At 38.1% G+C, this 17130-nt stretch overlaps 1 long non-coding RNA gene across 1 annotated transcript in view; it reads left to right on the top strand.

The window, feature by feature from the left end:
- LOC308706977 overlaps nucleotides 1-12393 on the top strand; it is a 32961-nt gene extending 20568 nt beyond the window's left edge. The window contains exons 3-4 of the long non-coding RNA XR_014032117.1: nucleotides 8268-8304; nucleotides 11045-12393. This is a non-coding gene — a long non-coding RNA (uncharacterized lncRNA). The remainder of the gene's footprint in view (nucleotides 1-8267; nucleotides 8305-11044) is intronic.
- The last annotated feature ends 4737 nt before the right edge of the window (nucleotides 12394-17130 follow it).

Raw genomic sequence — 17130 nt, 5'->3', positions numbered from 1 at the left:
GCACAAATCATCACCTGTCCTGCACAACTGTGCCTTCTGGGCTGTTTGTGCATGTACACGGCTGTCTGTCTGTCTGTCTGTCTGTCTGTCTGTCTGTCTGTCTGTCTGTCTTTCTTTCTTTCTTTCTTTCTTTCTTTCTTTCTTTCTTTCTTTCTTTCTTTCTTTCTTTCTTTCTTTCTTTCTTTCTTTCTTTCTTTCTTTCTTTCTTTCTTTCTTTCTTTCTCAATCTATGCTTGCAATTGGTGGTTATACACATTTTTTTTTTTTTTTATGTTTTAATAAACCGACACAAACATTATAAATATAAATAGACTTCATCTTTATGGGATTTTGGCCAAATGACAGAAAACATTTCTGTCAGAAAACTTGCACTTACAGCCTCCGATGTGGCAGTTCTAATGACGGACAAAACATGTAGGCCTACGTCCGTAATTCTCTGGTTAATTTTTTTTTTTACGAAAATCGTAACTCCATTTGAGCTTGATTTTGGTAAAATGTTAATATAATGACACATGCGAGTGTCTGACCACATATAAAGCCACTTTGGCAGAGCATTGTTTAATTATTATAGATTTTTTAATTGTGTTTTTTTTTTTTTTTTTAAGTAGTGGTTTTGGAGATATTAGGTTTCCTACTTGGAGATAGTACTTTTTTAAATTAATTAATTTATTAATTAATTTATTTATTAATTGGTTTTGTTCATAATTAATACATATGTTTTGTTAAAGTAACACACATATATTTCTTTTAACACCAAAACACTATTGTATTGCGTTTAATTAACTTAACCTGTATAATTGTCCACTATACTTAATTGTCAATCGTTAAACTAATGTAAAGGGTTTAATTTCGCGATAAAAAAAACACCCAAAAAACGAATGTTACGATTTCCATCGTATTGGAAAGTCTGTTCTGGGATGCTTTTAATATATTGCACTGAAAAAAATATATATATATTGCACTGCTTGTTCAAATTGCTTGAAAAAAATATATATATATTGCACTGCTTGTTCAAATTGCTTCATTAAAATGAGCTTAAGCAACACAATTGCTATACATTGTCCAAACTTAATTTGATTGTGTTCAATCTGCTTAAATATATGTAAAATGTACTTGATTGATTGATTTGTGTTGCATTAGCTGAAACTGAGCGGCGCATGTTTGTTCCCAGCATGCTTTGCATATAGCTGAATTAAGAATAAATGTTGAAATTATTGACTTGATATATTGTGCAATTGTGTTTAATGTTCAATTACATTGGAATTATTAGAACCATTTAAATTACACTGCTACCATTGTGGAGAAGAGTGGAGCATTTGGTTAGGCTGTGGACTGATTCAAATAAGTTTAACTCCTAGCTGAAGGAGCATATAAATCTTAGCATTTAAGATTTTAATCTTAATGCAGCGCCTGAAAATAGGTCTAATAGGTTAGACAAACTTAGTCCCGGTCACGTTGGAAGTTACCGAGCTGGGGACTATATTCAGGCGCTGCGTCATATCATTACGCCTGCTGGACTCATGGTACGGCAGTAAAGTTTCTTGATTATTACGCAGGAATGAGAGTATAGTTCCTAGCCATATCAGCCTAGAAAATCGCAACTTTTCATTTTCCGTCGGTCTTAGTACACGATGTAACTACAGAAGAGTCAAGTTTTAAATAGGAAAAATATCGAAACTCTTTGGTCATTTATTTGAGAGAGATGCTAATGGTCCTGTCCGATTCAATGATCTATGCTAAGTTATGCTAAAAGTGGTACCGCCAGACCCGGAGTTCGGCTGAATGGATTCGAAAACGGTCAAACTCAACTGTTTAACTCTGGGGGAGTTGTAAAATGAGCCTATTTCCAAAAAAAGTGGAGTATCCCTTTAAGTAGCTTTTTAACAAGGAAATGTAATTATTATTGTGATTAAAAAATCATAAAATGAAATGTAAAAATTGGAATTAAATAAAAAAAGACATTACTATTAATAATAAACTTAATATTTTTGCAGCTTAACTCTCTTCTCTCATCTTCCCACAGACTATAATGCCGGCAGCATCTTTCCTTCCTGTTTTCTGGACGCCTTGCGTGATGTCATTTCCTTTTGAAGGTCCAAGATAAACATTCATTTGTGGATCACCTGGGGTAGCGCTCTGATAGACAGCTCAAGGATCCGAGTATTCCCTTACATAATTAGCAAAACCAGGCATGGGCATAATCTCATTCTCCAGACCCAGAAATGATGTGCCCTAGAAAGACAAGTTATTTTTATTGATTTATTGATTGATTTTCGCTTTATTCTCATCCCACCGCTGTTGACACCTGAAGTTTATGCATTCAGATAACTCCTCTGTTTGGAAACGTGGTTTTATACTCTGGAAAGAAACATAAAAAGTTTTTGAGAATATACTCCTCTGTGATGCAGTGCAGAGGTTTTCGTTCGCGTACATTGGGTTTGATTGACAGCGAGCCGGAGATATACCTCCGTCTCCAAGCGGGAGTGAGATATTTAATCATTCGTAATTAACATTTCTGCCGTAGTGGAAGCTGGAAGACAGCAGGCACGTGTGATTATCTGTGCGCGAGACAAAAGTGATGATTAAGAAAGTTAGTCCTAATTTAGACAACACATGTCCACCTTTGACCATCCAACCCGAGCAAGAGAAAACCACATGGGTTCGGGTCGTCTTCGTTTCAGCACTTATGCACGTTTGTTCAAACGTTCTTTGAAATGTTGATATTGAGCCGATTAAAGATGTGTGTAAACAACTTATGGTGAATTCTCAGAGCTGTGCAAATATTCACTGTTTGCATCTCTGACATTTACAGGCGTTTTGTAATGCGCGGCTCTCGCTTTGTGCCGTACAAGTGTTCGGGTCGTGACTCCGTGGTCCGTTCTGCATGTTTGGACACTTTCTTTTCCTTTCATTTGACTTTTTTCTCTTTGATAATTCCTGTTCCACACACGCTGACCTCCAAATGTATTCTATCCGGAGCTCGCGAGGCCGGTTCTCTGAAGAACGTGGTTTTCCCCTTGCGACGCCCAAATGCAGATGTTCAACCGCTCTGCCAAGAACTAGCGAGCCTTTCTCTCTCCCACCAGTCCCAGGACAGCTTCACACAGCCGTCCATACTGGCACAAACACTACGTTTGTGTGTGTGTGTGTGTGTGTGTGTCCTCCCCGCACATCAGATCACATCACAGCAACCAGCTGAGGAACAATTTCTGATGTCTTCCACCTTTATTTTCTTCACGTTCCTTCTCTCCCTTTCTGTCTTTCATCCTCTAATTTCCCCCTTTATCAGGAATGATCGTAGGGCTCTTAACCATCAAGGATGATTACTCAAATGACAAATTGAATTTGGTTAATGGTGAGGGTCTGACTTTGGGATTTTCAGGATTTCACTCCTGCGAGCGACCGCAGAGGCCGGACTAACAAGAAACACGCTTTCTCCATCAAATAGTGGTCTGCAGCTGGCTGTGGGAGTGCTCAGCGCTGGTATTCAAGCGTGGATTTGTGTGTGGGATAGTTCCTATAGTTTAAATGAACTCCAGGTGGCCTATATGATCAGGCAATTACTTCATGACTGTGAGCACCAGGTCAGACATTAGCCAAACTGTGAAGATGTGCTGTCACCAGAAACTACTCCCAATCACATGTTGAGGTTATGTACATTTACTTAGCATATTATAATGTATGTAGTTCTATGTGAAAATCCCCATTGTAGTTTATACCATATAAAATAAACTACAACAAATGTGGTAGCCTGATATTAGCCATCAGGTTAGTATAAAAAATGACACTGTTTAAAGGAGTAAAAGTAACACTATCTGTGGAGTAACTACAGCGTTTTTGGCAGAAATACTGTATATGGAGCCGATAAGAGGACATAACTCTCATTAGAGTATTAGAAGACTGTCTTCTTAAAATCTGCTAAGACTTTGTTTTGACGATCCCCCAACAGACATTCAACTGACTATAAGTAACTTTGCAACTACATGCCAACTTATTCTACTAAACCTAATACTCAACTAATACAACTAATAATGAGAGTTAGTTAACATGTAGGTGCAATGTTATTTAAAGTCAACAGAATATCTAAATGGGGCCCAATGAACATGTCCCTTCAGGGGCCCCATAGAAATACTTGACTGGCTACATTTCTGCGCAACCTACATTTCACTGCATTTTTGAGGAGGCACTATATAGTCAATATCATTTTTTTCCATTGTAGATAGGGGTTTCTAAAAAAAAAACAATGTCATGAAAAAAACGTGCCTTTTTTGTGTTTGAAAATGTGTGTTGATTATAGCACTTTTCGCAGTGCTTATCAAAAAATACTTATCAAAAGATTTATTTTAAGTCAACATATGTGTGACATGATGTATTTCTTGTTCTTCTTTAGGTTATATACATTATATTTATCAATTCAATCAAGTAGGTTACATTTTATACAAAAATTTGTATATTTTCGCCAATGAAAGCATTAAACGCACAATCAACCGTCGTTCATCGAGCAACCAAACGCACGGCATTGATGAAATGCGAACACTGACCTCCAAGCTTCAACATTTCATCTTTTAACAGCACTTTTGTAGGACTTCAAGAAGTAAAGTTTACAATGTGACTTTCCCTCAGACTTTTTTTTTTGCACTACTCATTTTTAAACTCTCACTGATGTTCACTCATCTTCTTTATCAAGTCATCCCTGCAAATCACACCCCATTGGTCATCCATCAGTCTGCGGCGATCACCAGAGACTCCCTCCTCTCCCAGTAGCATTTTTCTCTCTCTGAACTATCAATCGCTCCATCCGCAAACCAGCTCTCATTTCCCCAAAATGACCCTCCCTCCCTTCTCCGTCCGGTCAGATTGATACGTTTCACGCCGCCATCACGAGAGGAGGTAAAATATTTCCCGTCACTTAAAGTCCAAGAGGCACGGCTGCTAAATCGTCGAGCCGAACTCAGAAATCCATCAAGCCGGCGCTCGACTTTGCACTAGAACATTTGATATGCAGCGTTACTGCATCGCTCCGCATCTGCTTTGCCAGATCCTCCTCGGGCCAGAGGTCAATAATAAAACAAAGTTTGAGGGAGCTGCTGGAATATTCACAGTATATGGTTAAAGGGCTCGAGAAACACATCATTAACTCCCCTCTAAGAAAGTCCGCCTCATTCCAGACTCTTGTATTCATAGCATTCCCTTTTCAGACATCTTAACGATCACGCGCAGATGTATGGATCACGCCGTTCTCTTCTCTCCTGGCGCGTAATGGCAGAGCGAGAGAGTTGCCCTATGGCTAATTTGTATCATTCAGTAGCGTGACTGTTTGTCAGAGCCGAACTGACTCTCTTGACCTTCTATTTCTTGTGGCGGCCGACAAGTGGCTCTGCCTCTGGTAATTAGTTTTCAGCCGCTCTCTGTGCGTGTGTGTGCGTGTGTTTAAAGTTGAGCTTACGAGGGCCAGGCGACGCAGAGTGCTGGTTAAATATTTACTGTTCAAGGCAGATTCACACAACTTTTTAAAATTAATGAGTGGAGCGGGCTGTTTGGACAGTGGCAGCGGTATTGAACTGTTTGTAGAGCTTTTCCACCTCGCACTGGTGACGTGCAAGTCACTCTGTATTTCCCTGCTCTCTCTCTCTCTTTCTCCCTCTCCCTCTCCGGAATTAATGGAGAAATGGCCATGTGGTTTCAACCCACGCGGCGCGCGAGCCGTTGGATGTGCTCTCTCTGTATTAAACTGTATTTGCAATGGATCACTGCCATTGTGAAGTAGTTTTCGGAGAGCTTCAATGCTTCACTCTTCAAGCATTCCGCTACACTTCTTTTCCTTTCTTTCTTATTGTCCAACTCTTTTCACTTCCCAGGGGAAGAGGAATTGCTCTTTTGCTGCTCAGGAGACTTAATGAGGTCTCAGCTTTGATTATTTGAAGAATCACAGTTGCTTTAGATGATACTCTTATCATCCCTTATGATGAATAACAATTCAAACAAATTTGTTAAATTTGTTTTCATGACGTTCAGAATCCGAAAAATAGCATTAATGAGAAATAGAAAATATCTGAGTAGCATAAAACTACATTTTGTGGATAGCATAACTTATGAGAAACAGTTGAGTTCATATTGAAGTCTGTAGATTTGCAAAGCACAGTTGAAGACACTAGAGTCTTTTTCTCTAGTGAAAAAAAGGATGCTTAAAGTCTCTTTTTACTCTCCATTTAATCTCATTACTGTCAAGGAGAAACAACTGAGATATGAAAGAGATTATTTCTCTTTCCAACAGGTCCCACAGAGGAAATGAAATGTTTTTTTCATACACAATGGAGGCCTCAGGTATGTTATCTTATGTTAAATATAAGTTTCTCCTTAAGAGTCCAAAGTACCTTCAGATAAATCAAAAAGGAATATGTGAATAGTATAAATATATGTGTTTATGTGGTTATGTTTTGCTGGTTTATGGAGTTTTTGATGTTGATCTTTGCACCCTGCATTGTGAGATCTCTTCTGAAACTCACCTTTGTCTCAGATGTTTCAACTAAAATTCCTGAAGACAAATAAAAATAGAAAATATGTGAATAGCACAGCAGGTGTAGTTTATGATGAGAAGTGTTTCTTGAGACCTCTGACGTCTGTCTTATCCTAAGATTTTAGCAAAAGTGTGAGCACTATGAGATATTGTTGATACCTTTCCTGGAACTCCAGATGAGACACATGCGAGATCAATGGATCTTCTTTCTACATGAGAAAGCAAAAGCCTATATTCGCTCTCATCACTGTCATGTAGAAACAACTGAGATGTTAACGAGATTCTCATTTTGATTTCACCCACCCCTCATCTTTAACGCTCTCCTTCCAGTTCAGCGCAGCGGATCAGCATCCAGTAAATGACTTACATTTATATGTAAAAAAAAAAAAAAAAAAAAGCAGAAGAGGAAGAAGGGGTGGGTTTTCGAGGAAGGGGGTGTTGGGGGCAGGCTAAAGGGATTTACTACAGTTAATCTTTTCCATAGAGTAGATATGTGGGTTCCTTCGTTCAGTGCTTTGTTGACAGAAGTGGGCTCCATTGTAGGGGCTCCAGAGGAGGGGGTCTTTTGAAGGGCCTGCTATCGTCCCGCCGCATGCGCGCCACACTCGCCCTGCAGCCAGCTGATAGGCTGGCCTCGACACACTGGGAAGATTGAATTGAAGTGTCACACTTGAGGCGTACGGTGCGATCGGCCCTGCGTGAGTGCGAGGTGAAGAGGGGAGATCACCACGTTTCCTCTCCGAACGGTGAACGAACGCACACCCTCCTCTTAGTGCTTATATTTGACTTTGTGTGCTCGGCTGGTTTTATTATGACAGGCTGAATGGAGAAGGGGGGGATTAAACTGTTAAGCAGACATCAGAGGCTGTCTAATGTTTAATGCAAGAGTGTGTGCATGTAAGAACTGATAATGAATACAAACAGGACGACATCTTATTTGCTGTGTTTTTATTAGGATGACTGGAGAACTTGACATCCTCAGCTATCCTCTCTTAATCTCAAAAACCCCCGACCCACATCAAAAAAACCTTTCTAATTTCTTGAGAGCCCTGTGTAGTTTTTGTTTCTGGGGCTCTACAGAATGGATGGGTTTTAGTAGCTAAGAAATGAACACAATAGAATTAAATTTTTCATTTTGTGATTGGTTGTGGTGGCGTTTTTGAGTGGTACCTTGCTTATAATTTGTTTGAGTTTGAACAGTAGTTAAACACAAATACTGTAAATGGTGATTATAGGGTTTACACACTGAATGTACTGCTTGCTTTTGGGTTATTAGGGGATGTTTTTAAAAGTTTAACTACTTATAAAAGTGATTTGTCTTGTTTTAAATTCTTCTTCAGTTTTCGTTTATGGTAATCTACGAGTAAGACATTCAAAGGATGATTTCCCTGAAAAGTATAAAAACTATTTTGAGCATCTCAACACATCAACATCAGCTCAGTCAGCGTCATGAATTTGGGACTGTAATTGTTTGTCTGGCATTGGCGGACAGGGAGAGAGTTTGAGAGAGCCTGTTTGAAAATGATTTTTTTTTATTTTTTATGTTATGTTATTAGTTATGTTATTTGAGAAATTTCACTTTCTCCTTTCTCTAGTTTTTTTTTTTCTTTTTTTTTTTCTGTGCAACATAAAATAAAATGTTTTGAAAAAATATCTTACTATTTGTTTGTATGTTGTGGGATTTTGTACCCCACTGACTTTCACTGTATGACCAGAATATCTTTAAAATATCTGATTTTGTGTTCTACAGAACAAAGAATGTCATACATGTTTGGAATGACATGAAGGTGAGTAAATCATGCCTTAATATATATATATATATATATTTTTTTTTTTTACTTGAAACGGTATCTTAAAAAGGGCCAATGGCCCCCCGCATACATAAATTAACAATTAAAAAAAATTAGACTTTGTCCTTGAGAACCCAAGCGCTGAAAATGATCGAAAATACATCCATGTTATCCATTAACTGCTCGCTGTTGTATGTGGCGTTTCTCTGAGTGGGACGTACGGCATATGCTGAACTCACAGAACAAGTAGGAGATCATCACCTATGATAATGAAGAGCAGATAGGAGCCGGCGATGGCGGCTTTAAAGGTCACACGTTGACGAATAATTGCTTTTTACATCCTCCACTACGTTTAACAGGCCCGAGGCTTGACCCCACTGGCAGGGGCAGTAAATATGCCATCTCCACAATGCTCACAGATGTACAGACATCTCAGCTTGTGTTCGGAGCACATTTACTGATGTGAGGTCAGAGCGCTGCATCCAAGGGCCCTTATTAATCAAGAGAAATAATGCAACAACCCTGAACACATCTCAACATAACGGGACTGACCCAAAGAACAGGGTCAATTGATTTGGAAAGAGATTTTACATTAAAAAAAGATGATATGATGCTTGATGAAGATTTAGTGCACTCCTTCCTAAACTCCCTCAACTCTACTTTTAGATGCACGTTCCCGCGGGAAAGAGAAACCTCAAATGAGATTTGTATAATATCTCAATTGTTTCTCCTAGATGGCAATGTAATTAAATGCAGAGATTGGAAACTTTTCCTTGCGTCTTTTGCTTCTCAGTTTTTGTTTCTGCAGAAAGAGTATCAGAAAACAGATCCTAAAAGGCAGAGAACAAACATTTCTCATACTTTTTTTTTCAAGAGCAAATTTTAATGCACAGTATGTCAACAGTTGTCTAAAATGTCGAAAACACTTTACAATAAGGTTCCATTGGTTAGCATGAACTAACAATGAGAAAAGTATTCTAAAGCATTTGTTTTAATCTTGAATTTAAAAAATGCAGTTATTATATCAGCTAATATGAACTAACATTTGTATTTTTATTAACTAACATTGAAAAACTGCGACAAATGTATTGCTTAATGTTGCATTAACTAATGGGACCTTATTGTAAAGTGTTACCAAAATGTCTCCCTAGGTATTTTAGGAGAAACTTCTGAGACAAAGTTGATACTTAATTGAGACACCGGATATCTGAGAAGTCTCCTGAGCAATAAAACTTTCTCCTGAGTTATTTAATGCTCCACATTGGGCTAAATAAACAGCAAAACAGCGAGTGTTTCTCCTCGCCATATTTCAGCAGGCTTCGTTTAAACCACATGTGCCACCGAAACCCCACAATAACAGAACACGAGCACAAATAGGATCCACCTTGCGGTTCGGATCAGGCGTTGAGAGCTTGAAATAGTGACTTTGACACGTCTCCGAGGAGAACGGATACTCTTTGGGAATGGCATCTTACTGATCGAGTTCTCTCATCGGGGGACTCGGGATTGTGAAACGTGGTCGGAGAGTTCTTTGCGTGCCGTCTGACTGCTTTATGCATCTCAAAACACACTCGCATACTTTCAGGGGTTAAAACAACAGGAAGGGATCGAGCGGGTTTATTATGATGACATGTTTAAGGCGAAGAAAAATAAATCCACTGGAAATGAATGAAACGTTTCATTGAAGCAGGATGTTAACCTTTCATTCAAAAATATTTGACTTGTTGATCTTGTGATCTATACGCAGTAAAGTATTTTTGAATGATTTAGAGACCAAAACGAACATGGGAAACAAACATAAAGTGCATTTATTGTCAGTTACTCCTTGCACCAAATTTTAAAGGACAAAAAAAAAAGTAGGGCTTTTAAGTCTTCAGAAAGCCTTTCAAAAGCACTCTGACTTCTCATAGAGAGGCACAGAGCCAAGAGTTACTCCATTCAGCTCACAGAGAGAGAGAGAGAGAGAGAGAGAGAGAGAGAGAGAGAGAGAGAGAGAGAGAGAGAGACTTGATTCAGTGTGTTTGATGGAGGCAGAACCACAGCTCCTCCCTGTGGTATACACACTGGATTACTCCGACCGCAGTTACATGATTTCTTCCTCCCTCTCTCTCTCTCTCTCTCTGAGAGAGATTTAGTTGAATTGTGCATCAAATGCAACCATCGCTACCTTCAAGCCCTCCTGGAAAGTTCCTTCTTACAAGACGTCATAATCATGAAGCAAATGCATTGAACAAATTTATATATATATATATATATATATATTTTTGTGCTATAGCAATAAAGTGAAGAGCAAAGCATGTGTATAAGGTGTTAAATCAATGATTATATGTGCTTTATGCTCTGTTTTTGTCACTGTCGTACAGCTATAAGTGCTTTTCTTCAACAGTGTACAAAATGCATAAAAATGTATTTGTACAGTCAACATTCATAATTAACTTAATTATGATCAATCTCAAAGTGCGTTGATTATTCTTTTTACACGCCCTCAACGTGGGAAGTCAGGGTTGTTTTAAAAAAAGTCCCATTGTTGCACTTTTCAGCTGTGCTCATCTTGCAGATATGACGAGAATCAAAAAGTCAGCTTAAAAAAAGCATTCAGTCATAAACAAGCCAGATATTTACGGTAACTGAATATCTGATTTATAATTGGATTTTAAATTGATATTTAATTGAATTTTGAATACTACTGTTTTGCTGATGCTAGAAATGAAATCTCTGTTTTTGTTTTGTTTTTTAGCTTCTTGATCAGCACAACATTGGCTATCGGGTCAGGATTATCTGATGAAGAATGTTCTGGAAACCTGTTTGAAAATGGTAATTATTTTTGCAATTTGTCGGTGATGCTGGTTTAGCAGAAATTGCGTACTTCTTAAGTGCATTTAATTATTGTGTAACATTTTAGTTTAAGGTGACGTAGTTACAAGTTACTACATGTGCCTACTATAGTAATAACAGTAAATTATGCATAATTATAATAATAATTACATGTAACAAACTCTAACCCTAAACGTAACTCTATAGTAAGTGCATGTAGTTAATATAATATTACTCAGTTACACTTGATGTAGTGGTGTAGTTACATTGTAATGTAAAAAAAGTACTAACCAATTATTTTGACTAATTTAATCATGCATTCCCAAAACATTACCATGTCCATGTTTCCATTTACTTTTTACAGATTTTCCTTGATGCAAATCATTTGATTTTTTTTTCCCCTCACAATGCTAATATGACGCTGATGCTTTTGTCCCGACTACTGTTATATTGCATGCAAGTGCATGTGTGGGACTCTGGGATTTTTACGGCCCGTCCCTTGTTGTCTCCAGAGGGTGCTTCCACTCAGGTCCTGGCCATTTCTTCCCCACCTGTGTGTCGTGCTCTTGTATATTGCTGTATGCCTTCTCTCATCCTTCTTCCTCTAGAAAGAAGTAAAAAAAAACTCTGACATTTGAAAGAGATTGGTGGGAAAAGCAATCTCGGATCACTCGGTCCCAGCAGATCACACGCATCTTACCGGGGGGAGCGAGAGACTCTGGCATTATTTGAACCGGTAACTTCTTTACAGCTAAAATGGCGCAGCCTTGGATATTTCTCTCCTCTTGTCCTCTCCTCCGCTTTAATGGGTGAGTGGAGAGCTCGTGCACCGCCTGCTCGTGACATTCGCCGTTTGCGGAGACGTCTCCGTGTGATGGGCCTCAGCTAAGAGCTTTAGGAGTCCCACACCATATGTTTCCTCACAGGATCACCCCGTCCTGCAGAATTACAGGAACCCGAGCTTAAAAAACACAATTAGTTAAAGGTGAAACGTTTATGTCCCCATCGCACATGCAGGGTGGCCACAGACACGATCCACCTCCGGCTAGATGTGTTTTAGATGTGTTTGGTGCTGTGTACTTTCTTTATGCAACAGTTTGCCATGCATCACATCTCTCTGCATTCAGGGCTTCACCTTTGTCATTTAGTAAGGATGTTTTATTTCGGGATGTAAGGCAATTTATACAGGTAATTATACAACAACTGTTTTTTTTATTATTTTTTTTTTTTTTTTAAGAAATTTCAACTTATTGTGAAGCAACCAATATTTTTGAGGTGGCATTTCTTTTTAAACTTTTTTTTATATATACATGTAAATTGGAAATCTAAAAGAGATATTTATATATAATATATATATATATATATATATAATATTTAGTTTACATGTGTTTCACCTGATACTGATCCTAACATAAAGCACTGAATTCAATTATTTGTATTGAACCAATAAAAAATGTGTGTGCTATGTATTTTTATGCATATTGCAGTTGTTATGTTGTACATAAATAAAAATATGTTATAAATTATTTGTTTAAAAATAATTATTTATATTTTGTTTAACATGAATTGTAAACAAATTATTTCAATAAATTTTAAAAATGCAGTCATTTGCTATCAAAAATGATACTTTTAAATACATTTTGTTTTATCTATTTTATTATTTTTGTTTTATCATGTTAGCTTTGCAACATGTCAAATGTTAAACTTTATTGGAATTGTGTTCTGTGGAGCTGGAAAACATAGTATGTGGAAAACATACTATTATTGTTGCATACAAACAGACCATAAAACTGCTCTTTTTTTTCCCAGAACATAATTTTAAGATCATTTGTCACTCCTATCATTTGATTGCGCCCCCTTGCTGTTGATAATATTTTAATCAGGCATCAGAGGCGACACAGAAACAGACCACCCCGGCACTCAACGCTTGTTACCCCTCTGAGACCCCGAGACTCAACCCGCAATAAACGCCAAGCGTCTTTCTATGTCGCGATTCCACCCTCAGTTCAACCAATCACCTTCAGAGAGCAGCTCTTCACATAATGGAGTTCATCTCCAATCACAAACTTCCTTTTTTCCCCTCTTTTAGGAAAAGATTAGCTCATGTTTACAGCCCTTGATGTGGACTCTCATTTCCTTGTCTATACTTTCAGGAGAAAGAGGCTCTTTGTGTGACGACCACATCTGTAACATGTACCTGTGCTTACATAATGATCCATTCTGAACCCTTCTTGTGAATGTACGTCTGTAGAGGTGGGCGGTAATACCAACCGTTTGTCACAGAAAGAGTCATTTCATTCAATGACAATACAGTTATTTCTGTTGAAAACAATAAAACTAATATTATACATCGAACGGATAGCAAGCTGCAATGCTGCATGTCAGCCCGAGTTTAAAGTCAACATGCAACCTGATTGACTTCAACATGTTTTTCTGTGAAAAGTCTAACACTCACTATACAGACATAGATGTTTTAAGTTAAGTTGTGTTACACTTTTTTTCTAGAGTTGAGATTTTGAGATGGAACTCCTCTATTGGTTGAGCACCTGCTTTTCAAGTTTTAAATAAAACAAGATATTCAGTGAGAAAAAATGGAAGACAAGACTACAATGGGTTAAACAAAAAATTGTTTAAGAGGTGACTTTGATAAAGAAAAACTTTTTTTTGCACCAGGAACATGCATTAAAAACGTTGAAAATTTTGAATCTTGAATTTCATCTTGATCGTGTCCCGCTCTGCATAGTCTCAGCCTCAGATGTCGCGCCCACAGACCTCTGGCTGAACGTCTGATGCATAAGGCACACAAAATGGGAAACACTTCTGGAGTTTCGACGTCATCATCTGATTGGTTGAATTCTCCAGGATCTCCGGGAGACATGTATGTCGCATTCTTTAACAGTCCGTCTGGAAACAAAGCCTTTGTGACTCCCAAACTCCCTTATGGAAAAAGAAAGCCGTCGCGTTTATAACTGTGACAACGAGCAGGATTAACTAAACGCTGGATTTTCTGTTATACGTAGTGGGGACATCGACTTTACAGGATTCTTTTAGGATTTCAACAATTTTCACTCAGAAATTGCAAGAAACTGCGAGAATAACACATTGAATTAAACGTGAAAGGTTAGACTGAAATAGTATGTTCTTGTAAACCTTTGTTTTATTTACATCTTTGAAAAATAATTTTTTGCAAAGCATGCAAATAGATAATATAGTTATCGTTATGGTTATCTTCATAGTTATCATTCTTGGTGTGAACGGGCCTTACATCTGTATTTTTATTCCTTTGTGAGACCCTGTAACCTGCCTGAAGGTTCCTTTCCAGTTGCTTCTCCTTGGCACTTGCTCTCTCCTCCACTCTTCGAGTCTCATTCTGTCACTGTTTTCTATTTGCTTGTGTTTGGTTTGTGCGGTGGAGGGCCGTAAGAGGTCTTTCAAGTAAAAGGAGTCTTCATATGTCCCCGATTGGAGGAGTTTGGTTAGGGGCTCGCCCCAAGCTAACTGAACTTTGCCTCTTTCTGCTCCTCGCTCTAATACTTCCTCCAGCGCGGGGGCCGGGGGGCCGAGAGAGGGCCGCTGGAAAACAGCCCGCGGCCCTACAGCTGATAATTTCACCAAATTTGCATCTTTTACAGGCAGTTATAAGGACTCAGCCTCTGAGGCCCACGGCGAGTATTACACAGTCATATTCAGTCTCTTCCACTGTCATCCCCGTCTCCCTCCCTCCTCTCTCAGACTTGCCCCGCGGGAGCTTCTCGTCCTTACCCACCTACCCACTCTCACCGTGAGCGTGTGTGTTTGTGAATGCCTGTGGCATCCTGGTACTTCGCCTGGCATCTGGCACGTTTCAAAGGGGGAGAAGGGAAAATGAACACCTTAGTCACTTTACAACAACAGCAACATTTGCATCTGTGTTTGTGTGTGTGTTTTGAGAGCTTGGTGATGTCATCCTCCCCTCTCCCCTTCACTTCCTCTCATCTGATGGTCAGCTTCCTGTTCGTATTACAGTTACACATCCGTTTGTGCTGAGACTTCTCAAACACACTGTTTGTTTTGTAGTGTCTTGCTTCCTAAAACTAGATTATACAGTGAATGTGAAAGGCATTCAAGTAATAAATGTATTCTTATTAAAGCTACTAAAGTTATTCAGTCAAGAGCAGTGAGTGATTTTATGTTTTTCTTTTGTTGTTTGATTCATATTAGCAGTATATATCCTGTATATTACGCTGCTTTCACTTTAATACACATATCTAATGTACACATGCGATTTCTTTACTTGCTGTGTTTATGTGAACTTTGTGTTTTTGACATAACCTTGAGTGTATGTGACAGTTTAAGCGCAGTAAGATAACTTAGTTTAATACTCACGGGACGCGCCGTCTGACATCAGCTCTTTGTCCGTGTGCTTCGGATGTGTGCGCTCAGAAAAATGATATGGCTTTAAAACGCATGCAGATAATAAACTTTCATGATGATGAAGAATTGTAATGTCATGCGAGTGTGATCGCAATAGAGATGATAATCAAAACAAAGCAGATGTTTTAGTTTTTGGCCGAGTATCCGAGGCATGCGCTGTAAAGGCTCCGCAACTTATTTGCATTTAAAGACACATGCACAAAAACAGCATGGTTTTCCTTCCACACAAAAATGTGCATTTACAACATGGTATGATAAATTATCTGTGAGATATTTTGAGCTGAAACTTCACAGACACATCACAAGGCGCGTTTCCATTACAGATTTGCGCAAAAATTTGCGTTTTTTTTCTAAATATCGCTAAAAAACTATTGCGAAATGACGGCGTTTCCATTAACCGATGTTATGCGACTAAAACGTAAGTTTTCCTCTCGCGATAAGTCATTCCAAAAATCATGGCAATGGACGTTGGTAGGTTTGTATACATCACAGCCACGTACATACCGCACTAGACATTATTATTATTAATGGAAGGAAACGTAGGCGTGTTATCCAAGCATTGATGGCAAGGAAAGACCCTTACTGTGAGCTGTATATTATGTGTTTCTGGGGTTTTCTCACTCATTTCTGCTTCGAGGTCTTGATTGTGGCATTTCTTTGAGGTTTAGAATCCAGTATTTCTGTCATTCTTTTGTCTTTTATGAATTTAATAAAGAACTCTGTCTCATATTCTGTCCAAACACACCGCGTCATCTATGTCAGGTGACCTGTAAATGCGCAAAAAATGTTTCTATTGCAGTTTTTCGAAATATTCCTTTTTCAAATTGCCTGAAAAACCACCTCATGCGAGCGTAAAAACTTTTTGCGATAAATGGGAGTTTTTGCAAAATTGACGTGTTTCCATTGGGGTATTTTCAATTCGCAATTTCAATTTGCGCAATTTGAAGGGTAATGGAAACGCGGCTACAGACACATTCTGGGGACACCTGAGACATCTTGTAAAAAGTGGCATAATAGGTCCTCTTTAAAGCAATTCAAAAATCTATAAAAACAATTTTCCATAAAGGCATTTAGCCTTTTAATATTTAAATTTGTACCCAATTCTACCTGTTTTAAGTCATTCTTTTTTGAAAATTATCTTCTAATTGAAATCAGTTACTTTAATTACTATTTATTAATAATTAAGCAAAATACTTTGTTCTTTTTCTTCAGTATTGTTGTTTGATTAATATTAGCCATTTTATGAACAGTGGCTCTGTTCAGAAACTATTTGCAAGCTGTGTTTACCATTAAACATTAAAGAAATATTCTGTACAATGCTGTCAATTACCAACACAAAATTATAATAATAATAATGTTCATTTTGACTTGTCCCTAAGTTTGTAAAAACAAAACAAATCATGTTTACTGTAATACATTTACAACATAAGTCTAAGAGACATGTTGACCTGACCGCTTAAAAGTGTGTATTTTTGTTAAACCATTTGCATAAAATCTTTGGACTTCTTAAAAAAGTAATATTCAAACTGTATAGTTCTCTAAATCACTCTTTTTTGGTGGGACTTTTCTGTAGGTAGCAGAAGTTCTGGTGATGTG

The sequence above is a fragment of the Scardinius erythrophthalmus genome (assembly GCF_964197995.2).
Source record: "Scardinius erythrophthalmus genome assembly, chromosome: 18".
NCBI lineage: Eukaryota > Metazoa > Chordata > Actinopteri > Cypriniformes > Leuciscidae > Scardinius > Scardinius erythrophthalmus.
This window is presented reverse-complemented; position numbering and strand designations above follow the sequence as displayed.